Source organism: Periplaneta americana, chromosome 4 (genome assembly GCF_040183065.1).
Source record: "Periplaneta americana isolate PAMFEO1 chromosome 4, P.americana_PAMFEO1_priV1, whole genome shotgun sequence".
Classification (NCBI taxonomy): Eukaryota; Metazoa; Arthropoda; class Insecta; order Blattodea; family Blattidae; genus Periplaneta; species Periplaneta americana.
Window position 1 is genome coordinate 144087451 of NC_091120.1, and position 20063 is coordinate 144107513.

The window sequence follows — 20063 nt, forward strand, 5'->3', positions numbered from 1 at the left end:
TAGAGCTATAGGTTTAATTCGAGAGAAATTGAATGCCACACTAGTCTGTTCACGTGATGGAATCTTTCACCATATACACGAGCAATTACCCACTTGAATTACATTATGTTAATCAAGAAAATCTCAAGTTACTATTGGAAATACTGCTTAGTTATTAGCTATTTCTTTTTGTGTTTCAAAGACACAGCCTTACATCGATGCATAATTCCTAAAATAAAGGCACGTTATCAATTTGCCTATAGTAAGTAAACAAATAGAAAATTTACGTTGTACGATACTTAAAACAATTTTGAGATTTGAAGATAACTTCATATAGCTAAACGTATTGAAAATTACATTAGATTCCTTAAAGAAAGTGTTTATTTTATTTGTATAATTATTATATTTATTTTACAATGAGCACAAGAAATATGAAAAATGTGACACAGAGTAATTGTCGAGTCATAGCATAATCGATTACTACAAATTATTATCTAACAATTTCTCCTGAACTTTGTACCATCCTAACTTATGTTATTATGGGCAATAGTTTAAATCACTGGTTCTGAACATAGAAAGTGAATGCATTAAACATATTATGAATTAAAAATATACTATGTAGGATGCAGCAATAACAGTTTTATTTGCTGTGCGTGGTGCAATAAGAATTTGTGCTTTCATCACTGCATATACAATTCACAGTTTTCTTCTGTTTACGTTCAGTGAGAATGTAGTGTATACACAACCGGAAGAAGGGGAAGGACAGAATTAAGTCGATTCACACTATATACTGTATATATTACGTAACTTTTCCGTTTACGTACATCAGTTATCCGTAAATAATACTTACTAGTGTTTAATTGAGCATATACACACTCCGCGTTATGTATACTTTCAGTGAGCCTTCCATTTGCATTCATTATTGTATCGCAGCAATGTTTACGGAACGCGTATGGTCATGTTTTGACAGTGTGCACTAACAAACGTTTCCGTACGGTCTCAGTTACAGCTAGAAGTTCTGTGTGTTGATTCGTTTAAAACAATGTGCGACGAAAGAACTGGTAAGAAGAAATCCTCCGTTCTCTGATTTACAGAACAGCAAAAAACAAAGTTTTTGTTTTGCATCGCTTCTTTGAAGTTGTGTTTTGACGTTTAAGTTGTTCTTCGATATTGGAAAGTAAATCATAAAATTCATATTTTGGCATTCGAAAATACTGGAAAAAATTTGTATCATCTGTTAGCTCTTTGAATAAAGTAAAATATTCTCCTTCATATTTCGTTTTTTTTTTTAACATATCATGAACCCATTTTGTTCTTTTTCTCTTTCGTTTAGTCCTACGTTCCTCCTCATCTAAAATAATAGCACATATAATTAAATTTTTACTGACCACATATTTTTATCTTGAGAAGTTCATAGATTCACGTTTGAAATGTACTGAAGTAGAATGTAAGTACGAATACAGCACATTTTAATGGAAAGAATATGGAATGTAAACGGAAAGGTTATGTAATGTATAGTGTGAACGACCTAAAGATAAATAAAGAAGGACACATTCTAAAAAAGACGAACCCGTGTCTGTGGGCTTCATATTGTATTTGTGTACTTGTAAAATATACTGTTACAGGTTTAATTTGTGAGAAACAAACATCATCAATTTCATGTACTGTGTTTAATTCCATGAAGTAGACTCCTATTTTGTTCGTAATGACTGATCCTATTTAACTCTGCGTTTACAGACTTTGTCGTCTCTGCCACGCGCTACACTAAAAAACCTACGCAACTGCTGTACTATGGACAGATTCACAGCGATATTAGGAACATCGTTTTAATATCTTCCATATTATTTTCGAAACTTTTTTGTCGCAACATTTTACAATAATAAGACATATCAGTGTGCAAAATTTGAAGGTCCTACGCAACCTTCCAGTGTTGAACGTTCCCTTATCATTTGTCAGTTTAATGTGATCAGTAAAAAACGAACGGTCCGTAGCGAGCATGAAGATTCAATGGTACTTTCTTGTACCCAATTTATGATTTGAACCTTGCCTGGATTTATGGCTACACGAAGGAAATGTATCTTAACTGCATATTCAGTAAAGTAAAATAGATCTTCCGATGAAGCTAGATGTGATAATTTATGGTACATTCACTACCAGAAAATTATTACCTTCACCTAACAACTAAACCATTTGTTTTGTTTATGTACTCATTAGTTCCGCTGTTGTAAATAAGAGTATGTATGTGACGTTAAATTTATGTCAAAAGAATGGACTCCACGAGATCATTCTACACTAATATTCCTTATGTGGTTGGACATACATATTAAGAAAATATATCAAACGTAAAATGTGAACTCTGATAAAAAAAAAATTGAGTATTTTTATCTCTGCCAAATGTGTGTATATATATATATATATATATATATATATATATATATATATATATATATATATATATTCGTTTCCGAATCTGCATTTTTATGGATTTTTAAACACGCTAAAAACAAAACAAGATGAAGTTGAACGTTTATACAAGGCATAAGGTTAATAAAAGCCTAAACTAACCAAACCTAATCTGTCACAAGTTCGTATATGCAAATTGGATAAGTGGAATACGGTACAAGTTGGGGATAAACTAGCGCTGAGATAGTTTCCTTCGTATTCAGTTTTTATTTTCATTTTAACATGTTTAGAAACCTTTAAAAACACAGATTTGAGAACAAATATATACGTAAGTTTGGCAGAGAGAAAAATAATTACCAACCACTACAAAAAACGTATCAAGAGAAAGAAAGGTTTGTTCTGTGCGTTAGGTATCTGCGTTAAGACGAATAGAGTTCCCTGACCTTGTAAACAAAAATTACGTTAGTTCAAGTTATTGTACATGTTCATGTTTCTTAAGGTAAATTTATCATGACGCACGAACAGCTGTCAAAAGAATCAGTGGCCATTCTTCATTTACGATGTCCCCCTCGGGTATCTCCGCTGCAATTCAAGACAGGCGATGTTACATGTTGTTGGACCACGATACCTGCTAAATACAGTTATAATTAAAGAACGCGACGTGTTACACTTGTAGCGTAATGGTAGCTTTCCGGGCCTGTATTCGTGAGGCCATGCGTTCGACCACCACCTACTGCTTTTCTATGCTTTTTTTTTTTTTTTTTTTTTTTGAAGATAGACGAAAATATAGTTTCTGCTGTCTCTTTTATGACGGTTTCATTAGGCCCAATTAACATCAGGTTCATGAATGCATTATGCCATGACTAATTTATTATGATATTAGACAGAAAGAAAGAAAGAAAGAAAAAGAGAGAGAGAGAGAAAGAAAGAAAGAAAGAAAAAGAATTTATACTGAACAAAAATATTTTTCGTGGCATAAACAAAACTAACATACTGGCGTCTGCTTTAGAAAATTCAAACAAAAGTTAAAAAACCAAACCAAAAGCCACGATTCAATACTTAGTCCATCTTTCTCCAATCTCAATCACATTTTGCAGTCAAGTGGACAGTCCTGGACGAGCTTCCACAAATCATCAGGAAGTCTTTGAGAGTGATTGAGCCAATTTTTCAGAATATTATTATGCTTCTTTACTTGTGCCACCGTGCCTAAGTTGGAAGAACGTTTGAATTCAGATGTCAACGTCTCAGGCTCAAATCCTCGTCGTTTCTTTTCATTTTATTGTGTTACAGGATAGTATAATGTAATAAATAAGAATAAAAAACTAACACTCGTATTATGCAACTGTATTTTTCAAAATTTAACATTAAATGCATATTATTTACTTCGTTAAAGAACGATAACAAAATATAAATAATAACTTTACTATTATTTATTTAGCTAAAGAACGATAACAGAATATAAATAATAACTTTAATATTATTTATTTCGTTAAAGAACGATAATAGAATATAAATAACTAATATTATTTATAACGCTAACCAACTATAACAGGAAATAAATGATAACTTTAATACTATTCACATCGCTAAAGAATGATAAAATAAAACGATAACTTGAACAAGGCTCGAACTTACAACCTTTAAGCGAGCACTCTACCGCTACTCTACGAGACGCAGATACCGAATGACTCCATAGTTCCGAAACTGCTTCTACAAGCGCGAGCATCGTGTAATATCACCGTGATCCGAAGTGGACTTAGAAAATATTCGCTGTTCACGAGTGCGGCCACTTTTTTTTTACAGCTGTACCATGCGTACATACATAAAGTTTTAATCATAATCAAATGTTCAGGAGAATAAAGGAATCAAATTCAAGAAGCTGACATCCTTTCTATATCTTAATATTTGACACAACACATTTTGAAACAAAATCACAAGGACAGTCCTCTATCTTCTGTCATTTATAGATATCAGCTCATCTAACCCACTCTAACCTTGTTACATTCCTCAGCCTCGCATCACTTATCTATCCTTTCATCTAACCTAATATTTCACAACATTTACGAATATATACGCCGGCGAGGGGTAAAACAAAGTGCAACACGATCCCCACGATCAGACACTAGCACTAATGTACCTGCCTCCATGATAGCACAAGGTAAAGTGACAAACTTATTAATACATCACAACGCCCTCTATACAAGGAACATCAAAACAAACACACCTTCTTTAATCGGACACCCAAGAATACCTGGACTACCTTAAAGTAGTAAATACTTATTAGATACATTAACATTATTATTATTCTCCCCCTCAATTTTAGGGCGAAACTTCGATATCTCCTCTCAGTGCACACGGGAGAGAAAACTCACTTAAATCATTGAAACCTTTTCACATTCCTAGGTTTCACGTAATTGAGATATCCCCTCAACTAACCCATTAACCTTGTTACATACCTAGGGCTCATATCACTTAGGTATCCTCTCATTTAACCCATCTAACTCAGAACGAAACGCAGATCAGATGTCAGTCCAGTCTGTGGTGTGAGGTGATGTTGAAGACTGGCCAATTTTATTAATTTCCACGTATTCACAAAGTCAAATCAGGGAATTCTAATAAATTTCCTCGAGAAAATGCGCCGTTAGTTAACGTAAATAATTACGTATTAGAACTGCTGACTGATAAAGGGTTTTCTCTACCTATGTCTTTGCTTTCAAAAGGAAACTCTGCAATCTAAATATCACTAATTCTTTGTCTTCCCGATATAATTTTATCATGAATTGAAGCCAGTTTCTTAAAACATCTTAAGAATTTGATGAAACTTGTTAAAGAGCCGTATTTCAGATTAAATTTTGTCCGATAATCCAGATAGTAAATTTATACAACATTTCATAACTTAACATTGCAGCAAGCCAATTCTTGTTTGAAGATTTAAAACAATTTTCTCAAACTCGGAAAATGTGTAATCCTATAATAAGCAAGCCAAATGGATAACAAACGCTTGCTTTTTTCAAAGCCTAATTTTTGTATCATAACAATGGAAACAAATTGTTTTAGTATAGATAGATATTCTTTATTGTCAAAAGACGTGTAGCACAAGTGTCTGAATTGTCAATGGAATAAACTATATACAACAGAACTAAGTACAAATCAAATACCTACAATACACAGTTATGAATCACCTAAATTATACAGAGTGTAAGGGATATAAGTGCCCTCCCTTTCAGAGTCTTCGAGGACAGTCTACAGGATCAAAAAATGTCCCTACAACTTAGGATCAAAACTTGATAGTTTTCCCACAAAAAATATTTCTTCTGTCCTTTTATTCGCGTTACACTGCTTATATCGTTACTAAAATTACGAAAACAATTACTGTACATCAGCAGGTATATCTAGCAAAGAGTTAATACTAGTTTAAATAAATATTTGTGTGTTTCATTACGTTTTCGTGAAATAAAATAAAAGTGTATGCTTAAATTTGTTAATATTCTGGCGTGAGAGACGTGGCAACGTGTTCAGCAGGCACTACTCTGCACAGACGTAAGTACGAGTCAGCTGAGTTCAAGCCAAGCTCCCTGTCCAAAGATCTAAGTCTACTGCCAAGCGGATGTAGTTCAGTACAGGGTATTAGATAATCAACTTACAATAGCATTTACAGTTCAGTAATATCATATGTTATTAATTTATGGAGAAAGTCGTCGTAATTCAAGCGAGGCAAGAACGATGTACAGTCAACGTCTTCCTCAAAAAAAGTTACCTAATCGGCGAACTTTTGTAGCAGTTTCTCAACGATTTTTAAAAACTAGTAATCTCTTATCCCATTTAAAAAAATCACACAACCAGAAATTTGTTTAAAAATGAAGCTGCTTTACGGAAGCGGAAGAGACCAAAATGTTGCATTAGAAAAAGTTAGTGTGATTTTGTGCAGAAAACCATTATTGTTTATTTTTAGACGTACAATAAAAAATGTAAATTTTCCATAATGTTCTATTAATGAGATTGAAAGTTTGTATTTGCTGCTCATTTTGTGTAAACAACAGCATTATCATGGTCCGCTCCAGCATTAGAACAGAGCATCTGTTTTGTACCGGTAAGTCTACACCCGCTTGAGCTGTACTGTGTATTTATAAACTCGCTCCTCCCAATCCAGCAACGTTGCAAAACGTCTAATATTGTAAACTTTAATAATTAGTTAAATATTGCAATTATAAAAAAAATTGTAAGGACATTTTTTCTTCCTTATGACATGAATAATAATCAGTTAAAATAATGGCACTTATACCCCTTACACCCTGTATAGACATTTTCTAGTTAAATACATTTTTAATTCCGCTTTAAATTTAGAGATTTTATGTTGTTTAATATCAGCTGGTAGTTATTATAGAACAGTATACCCTGCACATGGAATAAACCCTGTTCTTCACATATTCCATAGCTACTTGCTTAGTTGACATTAATTGCTCAACTTGCTTAGAAATTATATTAATTTAAACTATCTTTGTTTTATCATAATAACGCTAAACAACTTTTTAAAAAATAAAAAGAAGTTTTATTAAAAATTCTGTCTCCGACGCACTTTCTACATTATACGTGCTTATACCAAAAGACAAAAGAAAACTCTTAGTGAACTCGGGTTTTCTTTCTGCGAATATTATATTATATTATATTATATATATATATATATATATATATATATATATATATACTGTATATATACCGTCCTTTTCTGAAAATAAGATTACGAAATGAAAAAAAAATGTTTTACAATAATCTCTCATGGTGTAAAAATGTTTGTAGTTTAGCATCTAGATACCTTTGCACATTTGGTAAGAACACTTTCTGTGGCTTCATAATACTTTGTAAATTCTTTCACACAGAAGAAACGTTTAAATATCAGTAGTAAATATTGAAGTAAAATGTCTAAAACCTTTCGCTATGTTACACATTATAGCTGACAATAACGCACATAAATTCATTGCTGTAAAGTCTATACTGCAATACATGTAACAATTACGATAAATGGAATTTCAGTCTTCAATAATATTTTTTTTTCACTTATTTATTGTCGTGCATGTATCCAAAAACTTTCAAGAAACAACTACTTATATCAGAAAAACTCACTTACCTTTGGAGGGTTGGCCGATTTCGCGCGGATTCAATCCTTCAGGACGCTCCCGTTACAGCTCAAAACATCACTATCACTCACACTGACGAGCGATCAGCTGAACAGGGTAGTAAAAGACGTTAGGTAACAGAGTACCTTCAGAAATCTATCGTGGTTGATCGAGAACAAAGAGTATAAGTTTTAGTTAAGGGTTATAATATCTCAATATATATTTTTTTTTTATGTTTAATATTGGTCGACCAGCAAACTTGCTATACAGACCACTGGTATGGAATATCACATGCAGAATATCATGCTGAGGTTGGCTCTAAAGGCTCCTCTAATTAATTGTGAATTATGTGAATAAAAATATAATGATTTTCTGTGTTCAATTTATGAAGAGTCCTCAGTATCACTAAGAAGGATGTCTTGAGGGAGTTTCCTTTTAAGTCGAGATGGAATATTTTTCTTACGAAAGCAGGGTTCCTACTTAATATAATAAAATCACAGTCTACTATATACAGTCACGAAGCTTGAGTTTTGAGGGTGCTAGAAACAATAGACTGTGACGGTTCTATTTTGCATTGCTTGTAATGAGGCGATATTAGCGATCCTAGTGGTGAGCAACTATCTAATGTTTGCATATTTACTACGTATTGAGCTTCGCGACTGTATATATTAGACTGTGATAAAATCATGTATATTTATAAGCCACGATGAAGATATAGTTAACAAACAAATCAAGAATAAAGAACGCTACTATTGATTGAAAAGTTGTTGAAGAACTATGTTGAAAAGATGATGTATAAAAGTAATATTAGGGTACGTACACGTTGGAGCGACGATAAACGATAAAAGAAGCAACGATGCTATATCAGAGAGAATTTAAGCATGTATTGTCACTGAGGTGTGCATATTGGAGTAACGATAAAAGCGAAGATACACGATAAAAGCGACGAAAAAGAAAAGTTCCATTGTCTTCGCTCTTGTCGTTCATATGATCTCTGATTAAGATAATATTAATCTGTATAAATACCGGTGATTATCAATATATCCGAATATTAATCGATTTATTATTATTTCGGCTTATTAAATTGATTATTGTAGATATTGACAAATTGATCAGTTGTGTATTTATTCGTCCTATGTTATGTGATCACAAGAACCAATCACAACACAACGAATTTATACTATCTTTAGGATGAGAAACGGGTTTAATTTTGTACGTATTTAAGTTATTATAAACTTGAACCTAGCAGCTGATATTTCCCATATCTCTTCTTTCATTAAGTGGATGTATAGAATATCTTCTACTGATAAATCAAAATGTTCGCTTCCCGCGTCCTCATCGCTCCGATATGAACACTTGATTCTCTGATAATACCAAAGCGTCGCTAGGTCATTTCTTTTATCGTTTATCGTTGCTCCAACGTGTACCTACCCTTACACGCTTTCTTACGTATCAATGTCTCTTTCTATGAAAACTCCTAATGACGGAACACTGGTGTTCAAAGATATCTTACCTACGATTTTATGATCGAACTTTCTAACCAGGAAATAAGTCATAACCAAAGATAAAAATTGTCATACTTTGAAATACAGTAGTTCTAGTTAGTTCTCATTAGGTGGCACAATTATTGGGGCGATTAAAAAGGTGTCAGGGAAAATGATTATGTAGAATAAGCATAAATTATTCTCATAATTGACAATTCAATGGTTTCGACCTGAATACAGTGTTCTTTTACAATTAGTAGAGTGGAATGAAAAATTGAATTCTATAATATCGGTATATTTATCTACGACAGTGAATATTATCTTCGCCATCTATTCATAGAAGTAATAACCACACTTACACCAACAAATTATCGATCATTATCGATTAGTAGTGTCAGATATCTTTGAACGTCAGTGTACACTGGAGAACAATAAAATTGTGGGCTCCTCTCCACGCTACTTTGCCGTCATCCGCCGGCCAGGTGGTGAATGAATTTGAGTTGGACAAAACATACGCTGCAGATTGTTTTTTTCGGAGTACTCCCTTTTCTCCAAGATAGACACCAACATCTTTTCGTTCGATCTCCATTTCATCATTTCATAACAATTCCCGAACGCCGGCTGGCGACGCACGGAGGAGACTGATCTAGGGATTAGTTGCCTGCTCGAAATTTCGGTAAGAAGCGAAACTTGGTCTAGTCAGCCGTTGAGGGTTGGGGATGAGTCTAGCTCTAGGGCAGTGATGTCAAAGCAAGCGCATTTTTCTGACCTTGACGTCGTGCGCGGGCAGCAAGCGCTAAGTATGGAAAGAGGAAGGGTTGTATATGAATAAGCAACCTGTTGGATTAAGAAAACAGTGGTGCACAAACTTCAAACGGAACGTAAAATTTTATGTCGTTATTTTTATATGGCTTCTTTCTGTTTGATATTATCTAATCTTTAATATTACCCGGCCCCGGAACAATTTTTCCTGGAAATTATTCATTATCTATATTGTCTGCAAAACAAAAGTACTAACACTGATTTCTTAATATTGCACTTGTGTTTTAAATATTAATAACATGATAGAGAGTTAAGAAGGAATATTCACTTAAATTCCATACTAGTATAATATTATAATGCATTAAGTGGATGAGACACATCATTCATAAAGAAAGTGATATTCCAAAGAAAGAGATTGAGTATGACATGATAAGTTGGAATTTATATGGATGGTATCTTTAGCCTTACAAAAGTAATCAATAAACTAATCAAAACAATATTACAGTACAAAGCAAAGTCACCTAGGTACTGTATCTGTTTTAAGTGTAACTAATATTACATAACAAAACTCTAAAGTGATATTTGTGAGCAACTTCCTATCATCAGAATATTAAATTATTTTCTCGAAATCTGCTGAAGCTATAGAGCTGACATTTTTACAACACATGGGCACGTATATTTTGCTTATGATGTAACAGTAGTTGCTTTGTTAATTCATTTCCTTACAAACAATTTCCATGCCAATATTTTCAAAATTTTCAATACACTATCTTCAGTAATACGTATATACGGCATATTAGATTTACGAAAACATGCTGTAAGGCTACTAAATAAATAGGCCTATACCTGAAAATTTCACTTTTCTATACGAAAAGTTGAGAAAATATTTCTTTTGAATAAAAAAATCAAACTTGTGAAAAATGAGCATTAAAATTAAAACTTACATTCTTATAATGCACTTATACTTGTCAGGCAAATCTAAAAATTAACATGGATACAGTTTTAATAAGTTCTCTTCCCTTCATCTATTGAATCAGTGCTGGCCATCCCTGAATATAGCTCGACCAAGCGGCATATACCACCTCTTTCGTCTGTCTCTTTCCTTTCCGCTGTAAAGCGCTCAGGCTCTCCTGGGCTCTAAAGGGCGCGCTTGCTCCTGTGGGCATCAATTGACATACCTGCTCTAAGGGTTAGCGTTATGGATGCACTATGTAACAGCTGTAGGTCGTAGTGTCATCTCCTAAATAGAATATCATAATGGATTCACGCTGCTGATATTGGGTGTCTCTGGAGGAATGTAACATATCTCAAGATGATGTAGTTTGGTTTAACCTACATCGATTTAATCTGATATACCTATGTCCGATGTCTAACGGTTGGGGAGAAATTAAGGGTGAAAATACTGGAACGTCTTGCGGTTCCGTGTGCTGTACTTGACTTGTTACGTCAGATCTTTTCCTTACGGCAGCATCTGAGCACCGCAACGCCAGTGAAACACACACAACTGAATTCACGTTCACTTGATATTTAATTCGTGTATTCTAGTAGTGATTATGCAGACATGTTTTTTGTTTATGGATTTTGTGATGCAATGCATTGACTGCTGTTGAGGAATACAGACAACATTTTCCCAATGGAAGGGTTCCATCTAGCTGTGTGTTTTCCCATGTATACCGGATGTTATCTGAAACTGGCAAGCTACCAACTGTTTCATTGAGATCAGAAAGAGAACCAGTATCGGCGCCTGATATGGATTTGTATTAAATTTCATTAAATCTATTGGTAGGATAAACCTTAGTAATTTGTCTTTTGTGATTAGTTTATTTTCTTACTGAGTCTGTACTTAATTATTAAATAAACTCATTGTAACAGCACAAGATGCAGTATTTTCAATAATGTATCATATCACAATGTTCTAAAAAAAAAAGAAATACGCCTATAATGCCTCTCTTTATTTAAAAGTTCGTCCATCAATAACTTCCCAACCGTTACATTTCGAACATAAGTAGGCTATATCGGGTTAAATCGATGTAGATTAATCTAAACTACATTATCCTGAAGTATTTTACATTTCTCCTGAGACAGCCTGTATACGAAGGGATTGAGTTTATCAGGTTCTATCTCGTATGGGGATGGGACCTGGTTGTTGATTATTAGGGGGCGGATGTTGTTGACCTAAACATCTACTTAAAATGATCATTAAAATGCCCTTAAACTAATGGAAAAAATGAGATAAAATTAAAAGAAAATGACATTTAAATATTATTCACCGTACTCGTACCACAACTTCTTAAAATTTCGTCACCTTGTTTCAATGACTGCCCTGCAAATCTCGAAGAGAGGAGGAAACTTCCTGGAATTTAGCTAAGATAAAGGAAAAGAACATGCAGCAAAATGAAGGTTTTAAGGGAAAACTATAGATTTTAATGAGGGTTTACAACGTGTTTCAATCAGGGATGGTCCATATCAGTGCCTTCATTCTCTGTCTTCTCCTTCCGCGCTTCACTTTTGTTGCCAGATTTTCCAGATGGGGGAGTGTGAATGACAAAACAAATTGTGGGCGCAGCGTGCATTCTTACAATCTTTGTATTAAAAATACTGTCTACTACAGTAGACATCTCTTCTGAACCACGTCCTTCCAGTACACGGTTAAAGTTTCCCCCCTTCCAAAATTCTAAAGACATCCTCGCACCGACAAAAGAACAGGCGCGGTCAAAGCCCTCACTTAAACTAAGCTAATGTCAAGCATTTTATATTACTTCCGTTGTGTGACGTGAAGTCTTCAGTGGAATGACGGATGGACTTTAGAGTTTGTTCCAAACTAAAAAGCTGAAACTTCACTGTTATTCACTTATTCAATAGGTAATTACTACTGACCTATTTGCTTAGAAAATGATTTAACAGACCTCTCGGCAAAGAAGAAAGTAAAATGCATTCCAAATGATATACAAGTCTTCAAAGTATTAAAAATGACCAAAAAACCCCAAAAAATATAAAAATGACCTATTAGTTCAAAAACGTCAAAAAATGCAATATAAGAAATTATTTTTTTTACGTTGATATTAACATAGAAAGGATTTATATATTAATAGGCATCGTTCTATTTAAGAAGATGACTTTTCATCAACATCCGCACCTTATTGATTATACGTTGGTTAGGTGAATTGAACTGGACACAATTCTGAAACAGATACCTACCTCCCTTCTTAGTTCGAGCAGAACACAAACCCAGCAAATGGTCTGACTTGTTAACGTGTATTCAATCTGTGGTCTTTGCGGTGAGAAATGTGATACAGGACGTGTGATGTGACCTTCACCCACTTGTCTTTACAGCCACGGACACTGAATGAGGAGCTCTTACAATGTAGCCAACAGCTGACCTCGAAGTGCCACAAGGTGCATGTGTTCGATGTAGGCCTATTCGAAAATAAAGCAACTTTACGCCTTATAGTTGGACTAGTCTTTCTGGAATAGCAAACAATCTACAGTACGATGCAAGAAACAGTCCGTATGTACTGAATATACATGAAAAATGTTGTTGCTGTGTAAATTGTGCATAGATAATAAAAATGATTATGCTTGTTCTGTGTTATAGATGTAGAATTGTGCAATGAAGAAAGAATCAAGTGCTACAGTATGAAAAATTGGAGCCAATGAATAATGAATAGATATAAAGAAACAATAATTCCCGATAAAATAGCTAAAATAAGAAGTAAAAGAAACGAGTTATTAAATGATAGTAAAGTTACAGAATTAACAAACAAATTCAAATTTGGCAGATGGTACGCATTTTCAAGACTAACTGATAATAACATATTGGGCTTAGAAATTACATAGCAAACTTTTTTTTTTATTTCTAAATTTAATAGTTTTGAAGGAATGTCAAAAGAATACCGTTACTTAAATTAAAAAATGAAGGCTTGCCAACTAGAGAGGGTTTATATGAACTGTATAAAAAATGTTGTTGTGAAAGATGAATGGAAGAAAATAGCATATTGAATTATTTATATATCCTGGCTGCACATTGTAGAGTTAAACGAAAATTACAACATAAGCAAGTAAATAAATATTAAGGTTTACAATAAACTAGACGTAAGTACAGGATAAGACAACAAATTAAATATTTAAATCATAGAATTTGCATTAAAAATTGTATATTTATTGTGTGAAATTACTAATTGTGTATAGATTAGTTTTAATTATTAAGTGTATGTATTATATTTGTGAACTATTAACGAATCATCATTATCTATCTAAATTGTGCATAGATACTTTTTCAATATAATTGTACAGTAATTAAAGAAACTGCTTAGTCTAGACCAGTCATACTCAACCGGGGGGCCGCGGCCCTTTCGGTGACCAAAAGGCAATTAATGGGAACTGGGAACAGAACAATAATAATGATGATGTTAATAATAATAATAATAATAATAATAATAATAATAATAATAATAATTTAATATATCTTAATTAAAATTATGATTTTTTCATTCATAGTATTTTGCCCAAGGGCAGGTTTTTCACTGTAATCTTTCCTATTCTTTGCCTTCCTTTTAGTCTCCGCATATGATCCATATATGTTAATGTCGTTCATCATCTGATATCTTCTTCTGCCCCGAACTTTTCTTCCTTTCACCAATTTATGATTAACAATTTAAAATAAATTACAAGTTACGCCAAACCTACATACATTAGCAGTATACTAATTACCTAATCCTATTAATTTAGATAAAGTTTTTCCTTTTTTTACTAAAGGCTAGTATGGTAGGTACTTCACTTTTCGTCATTCACCCATATGAATGGTTGAGTTGTTTGGACTTTTTCCATTCCTATTTTTTTAATTAGCAATGGAAAAAGTCCAAAAAAACTCAACCATTGAACAATTCACCGTTGTTCTCCTCCCCTTCAATCAGATCAATCTAGTTATGTAGACCAATTTACTAGTACTGACAGAGTCATTGCCCAAGGTGCGCCATTGGAGGCTAGTCTAGCTACACTCGTGGTCAGACAGGATGATGATATTTGTTGGGATGCCACATGGAAACCGGAGCTCCCGAAGAAAACCCTTGTGTTACCTGAACATAAGTTATAAATCGGGAGTATGCAGGGGATGAACCCGAGTCCACGGGATTATAAGTCCAACACTCCAGCCACTAGATCACCGTGGCAGCTACATTTAGGTGTAGTTAAATATAAATTTATTGCTAGCAAGAAAAGTTCTGTAGATATAAATTAGAATCCATATTCCTGTGCACCCTTGAAGGAGTAAATTAATTTAGGCCACTATGTTCTACATGCTAAACCTTACGTCAGGACACTGCACTGGAGTTCTGTGACGAAAAGAGGGGCCTCATCATCAAAAGGTTGAGAAACACTGGTCTAGACCATCAGCCTGACATAGGCGGTCTGTGTCCTGATCTGGTCTTGGATTTTTCATTGTGACCTCGAATTGCGATCCAAAGCTTGTTTCAGGGTGTGGACTGGAATCGCCCTTGGGCTGATTATTTGGTTAGGTATAGTTTGAGGTTTTCCCTAACTGTAAGGCAAATGTCAGGAAATCTCACGGTCACTTTTCGGTTTCATCTCTCAAAATACTATCTACCACCGATTCCATCGGCAATAGATCACCACGCTATTAATTCATCGTCATTCCATAAACAATTACAAATTATCGGCAGGTGCTTAGGATTAGTATGCTATATATCATTATGTAGAACTACATGCCCTCCTTCTATTGTCATTGCTCTCCTTGCATGCCTCTTATTCTTCCCCATGTATTACCCTTTGTTTTACTGTGTTTCCCTTATTCTTCTTATATTCATCTTGTTTTCCTAGTATTTCTCCGTTCACATTGCATTATCTTTACTCTCTTTGTATTCCCCGTGTTATCCTTCTGTTTCTTTTGTTCTCCTTGTATCCCCTTTATTCTTTTTGTATAGCCTCGTTTTCTTAGTCTTCGTCTTGTTCATCTTGTTCTCTCCCCTTGTTCGCATCATATTTCCGTTCTTCTCATTGTATTCCCCTTTTTTCTATTATATTTCCCGTATTCTCCTTGAATTCCCCTGGTTACCGGTGTATGTGCCTTGTTTTCCTTGTCTCTCCTACTGTCTTTGTACTCACCGTATTCTCTTTGTCTTTCCGTGGTACTCTTGTTTTACCTTTGTTCTGTTTGTATTACCCTATGTTTTCTTTGTATTCCCCTTGTCCTCTTTGTATTACCCTTGTTATCATTTTAGGGCTATTCCCCTTTGTCTCCCTTCCATTCCCCATTTTTCTCCTTGTCTTCTACTTGTTTTCCCCTTGTTTCCCCTTCTCTTTGTACTGCCATTACTCTTCACGTATCCGACTTGTTCCCTCTCTCTTTCTTTCATTCTCATTGTCTCCACTTTTCTTCTCCTTGTCTTCTCTTGTTCTCCTTGTATCCACAATGTTTTCCTTCTTCTCCGCTATCGAGAATTGGTGGGAAGGGCTTCCGAACGCTTCTTATAGAAACCATCTCGTTGGAAAGTTTTCTCTACTTGTTAGCGGCTAGAGTGATGAAACTTGGCATACTTATTCATTAATATCTCTGTTGTGAAATGGAGCATTTGATTGGCTGTATTCAGTATAGTTATATTGCTAAAGAATTACACGTAAAGCAGTAATATTTTTACCAATGTTTGAACAGTGAAGAAATTGCATATATATATATATATATATATATATATATAATTTACAAATGAACAAATTAGACTAGGGAATTACTAATGTTCCATTACACAATACGCAGTGTTACCTTTAAGAAAACATAAAAAAAGTGATAATTTGTTTATAAATAGGATTTTCATTTAGAACATTAAAAAATGAAAAAGAAAATAAGTTTAATTTTTTTAAAGTGCTCAGGAAGAAAGATTCAAACTTACAATGTGTGATTATGATATTGATATGCATATTCAGCAAAAATGTCATCACTCTAGCTAAAAACTTGTGGAGTTTAGAAATTTCAGTAACACATCGCCTTCAGTTAATTTTTTGCTGTAGCCAATGTCTCGAAGATTGGATAATAATTGATTCTGCCATTTTTCTCTGCTCTCAGACTTAAGTTCTTGAAGTACCGCAGTTCGTGGTATTTTTCTGCAGAATTCTGGTGCTTCTTGTCTTGCAGCCTGTTTTCTAGGTGATCAGCGATTTCGTTTCCATGTGCGCTTTTACCCATCCGAACTCTATCTTCCATTTTTCATTCCTATTGCTAGTAATTTCTTTCTTATTTCTTGTACTAACGTAGTTTTGGTTGGTTAGTGCAGGGCATGTTGAGTTGCTTACATAGAAAGCGTGCCTTAGCACATTTGCCTGTGTGGGTGAATGATGCCTAGCTGTGGATGAGTATAATGGTCCAGGAAAGGGTCTGAGTTCTGGGTCAATCAACATCAACGTACTATGTGCACAAGAGTGCCTTCGTCTGACCTTGTGCTCTTGAAATTTTTAGTCACATGTAACAGCTGTAACTAACTGCTTCTCCTTCTACTATCTTGTTAAGGATGGCCATAGATCTCTCTCTGAACGGGACTGTCCCGTTGTATAATGTTGTTCGACTTGACCTAAAATCTTGTTCCATTTCTATTCGAAATAATTTTATAACGTAATCCAAAGCACCATATTTGCACGAAGAAATACCGAGAAGAAGGTTGCAACATTCGTTATACTGTATACATACATGCATTTTTTCCCACCTTGGTAGCCCAACTGAGAGAGCATCCGTGGCGAAAATGCGATAGTGCACCGAGCCATTGTGTAACCTGCAACGTCCATAGCACCTATGGAGGGAGGCGGACACCCGAAGGGGAAATGAAACAACTGTCTGACTTATTAAAGGATTTTCATTTTCCTTACGTCAAGCACTTAAATATAATTTTATACAGTACAAGGCTACAAACTAATGTTTAGCACGTGTAACGAAGAAAGAAATTAACAATAAAACATAAGACACATTATCGCAACCTAAAATTAACTGTCTTCAGAATGTCTCTGCGACAGAGTTTCAAAATCAGGAATGATGTCACATACAGCCAGTCGTAGTTGATCACGATGGTATTTGTCTGTCAGTCGTGATCTAAATTTGGTTTTTACTATATTCATTGTTGAAAATAATTTTTCACAAACGTAAGTTGTAGCGAACATGGCTTCAAAAGAGCAAGTGGAAGAACGAAGCTTCGGATATTTATTTTTTGGCAAAGATTTTAAAAGTTCAACATTTGTCAAGTCCTTACTTCTAGCTTTCATTTAACATCACATTGTAAATCTATGAGTTTAAATTGAAGATCTAACCGTATTATTCGTACATCTGTTGATGTTGAAATAATAATAATAATAATAATAATAATAATAATAATAATAATAATAATAATAATAATAATAATAATAATAATAACAACATTTAACTTTTAATGTTTCATGAGTGACATGTAGTATGATGCCGTTTTATGTTATACAACCGTTTCCTCGTAATACTTGTGAACAAATCATACATTTAATATTCTCATCATATTGGCAGCAAAAAAATGCGTCCTCCCATCCTATTTGGAACTTTCGTTTTTGTAGAGGTACATTGTTTCGAGAGAGACATTGCGACGATACGCCACTCGCATGTCAGAGACAAATACAAATGGAACGGAGTTCGACTCGAGTGAGTGAGAGGGTGGGGGATGTGGGAGGTAGGAACCAAGGGAAATGCACAGCTACCATTGCGAGCCACAATGTGCTCGTGAGTCACATTTTCGCCACGGCTGGTAAGGCGACCTCGGGCCCGAATTAAAATATGAGCGATGACGGAGTTGTATTTGTGGTGAAGTTCTTTCAGTTCTCCCATCGTCACTGTACCAAAAATCTTCACAATTTCCTTATCATTATCCCCGTCTCAAAAAATTTGACACTTCTATTTGCGTGATGTCGAATCGACCGTGACTTGGTGGCTGTTTCTAGCGGGTAATCCAAAAATTTGCAGATAGGCTAGCAGTGAAGGTGGATTCTAGACGAATAATAATAGACCTGCATATGAGGCAGCCCAGGATATCACTCTTACGGAGATATGACGACTCATATAAATCTGTGAAGTACGACAGACCACCATGAACTTTATGCTTGGAGAGAACTGCGTAGTGTAGCTGATGGTAGGGTTACTTAACACACCAGCACAGTCGACACGCAGTTCGTACCATCACGGGTGCACAAAAAGCCTAATTGAACTGAAGTATTTGGAGATGCTCGATGTACCGCCCGATTATTACCTCTATACCACTAATAGCCTACAATTCTTCTTTAAGTGTAATGTTTATCTTTCAAGATATTTTTATTTGTTCTGGAAACTTGGCTCGGGACCTTGCAGATTGAAGAGTGATTGTGCTGATGATATGGCGTTGTTAACAGAAGAGGAAACGATACTAAGGGATATGCTACTAGAGCTAAATGACAGCTGTGAGCAGTATGGGATGAAGATAAATGCAAACAAGACGAAGACCATGGTTGTCGCAAGAAAAATAAAGAAGGTAAACTTATGAATTCTAAATGAGGCAGTAGAGCAAGTGAACAGCTTCAGATACTTGGGATGAACTATAAGCAGTAACATGAGCTACAGCCAGGAAGTCAAAACGAGGATAGCAATGGCGAAGGAAGCTTTTAATAGAAAAAGGAGTATCTTCTGCGGACCTCTGGAGAAATAACTGAGGGAGGGACTAGTGAATTGCTGTGTGGAGTACACCTAGAAAAAACCTGCAACATCTACTTTGTTCACAAAAATTTATCGTGACCTAGTTTAAGTCACATAAGCGTTATGTCGGTAATCTCACAGTTTGAATCCCTTGTTCATTGAATTGAATTAGTCAATCACATGTTTTGAAGGACAGGATATGTGGAAGGGAGATTTTTAAACCTGTAACAGAACCTACATCTGCCATAAGGCTAGAAACAACGAACATGTCGTACTGAGTTTTACATATCTGATAGTTTTCATTATTTTTCACTGTTCTATTTAGAGAGTTTGATAAAATAAGTAAATTCTGTCTTTACTTGAAATAAGGCATTCGAGAAGCGAGAAGAAAGGTTAACTGAAGAAGTGAAGTGTCTCTTGTTATACCAGTGTAATATTTACATTATGACTTCCTAAGTGTTATGACCCGGGAAAGGAAGTTCATGCCCTAAAAACGTGAAGAATATAGTATGCATGCATTTATGCCGAAAAAATAGATAAATATGCTACAAAATATGCATTATCAGTCTGAGAATATTTTAACAGAATAATACGGTATAGGTAACTTACGTTCAGTCTATGGATTTTGAAGTGCTTGCC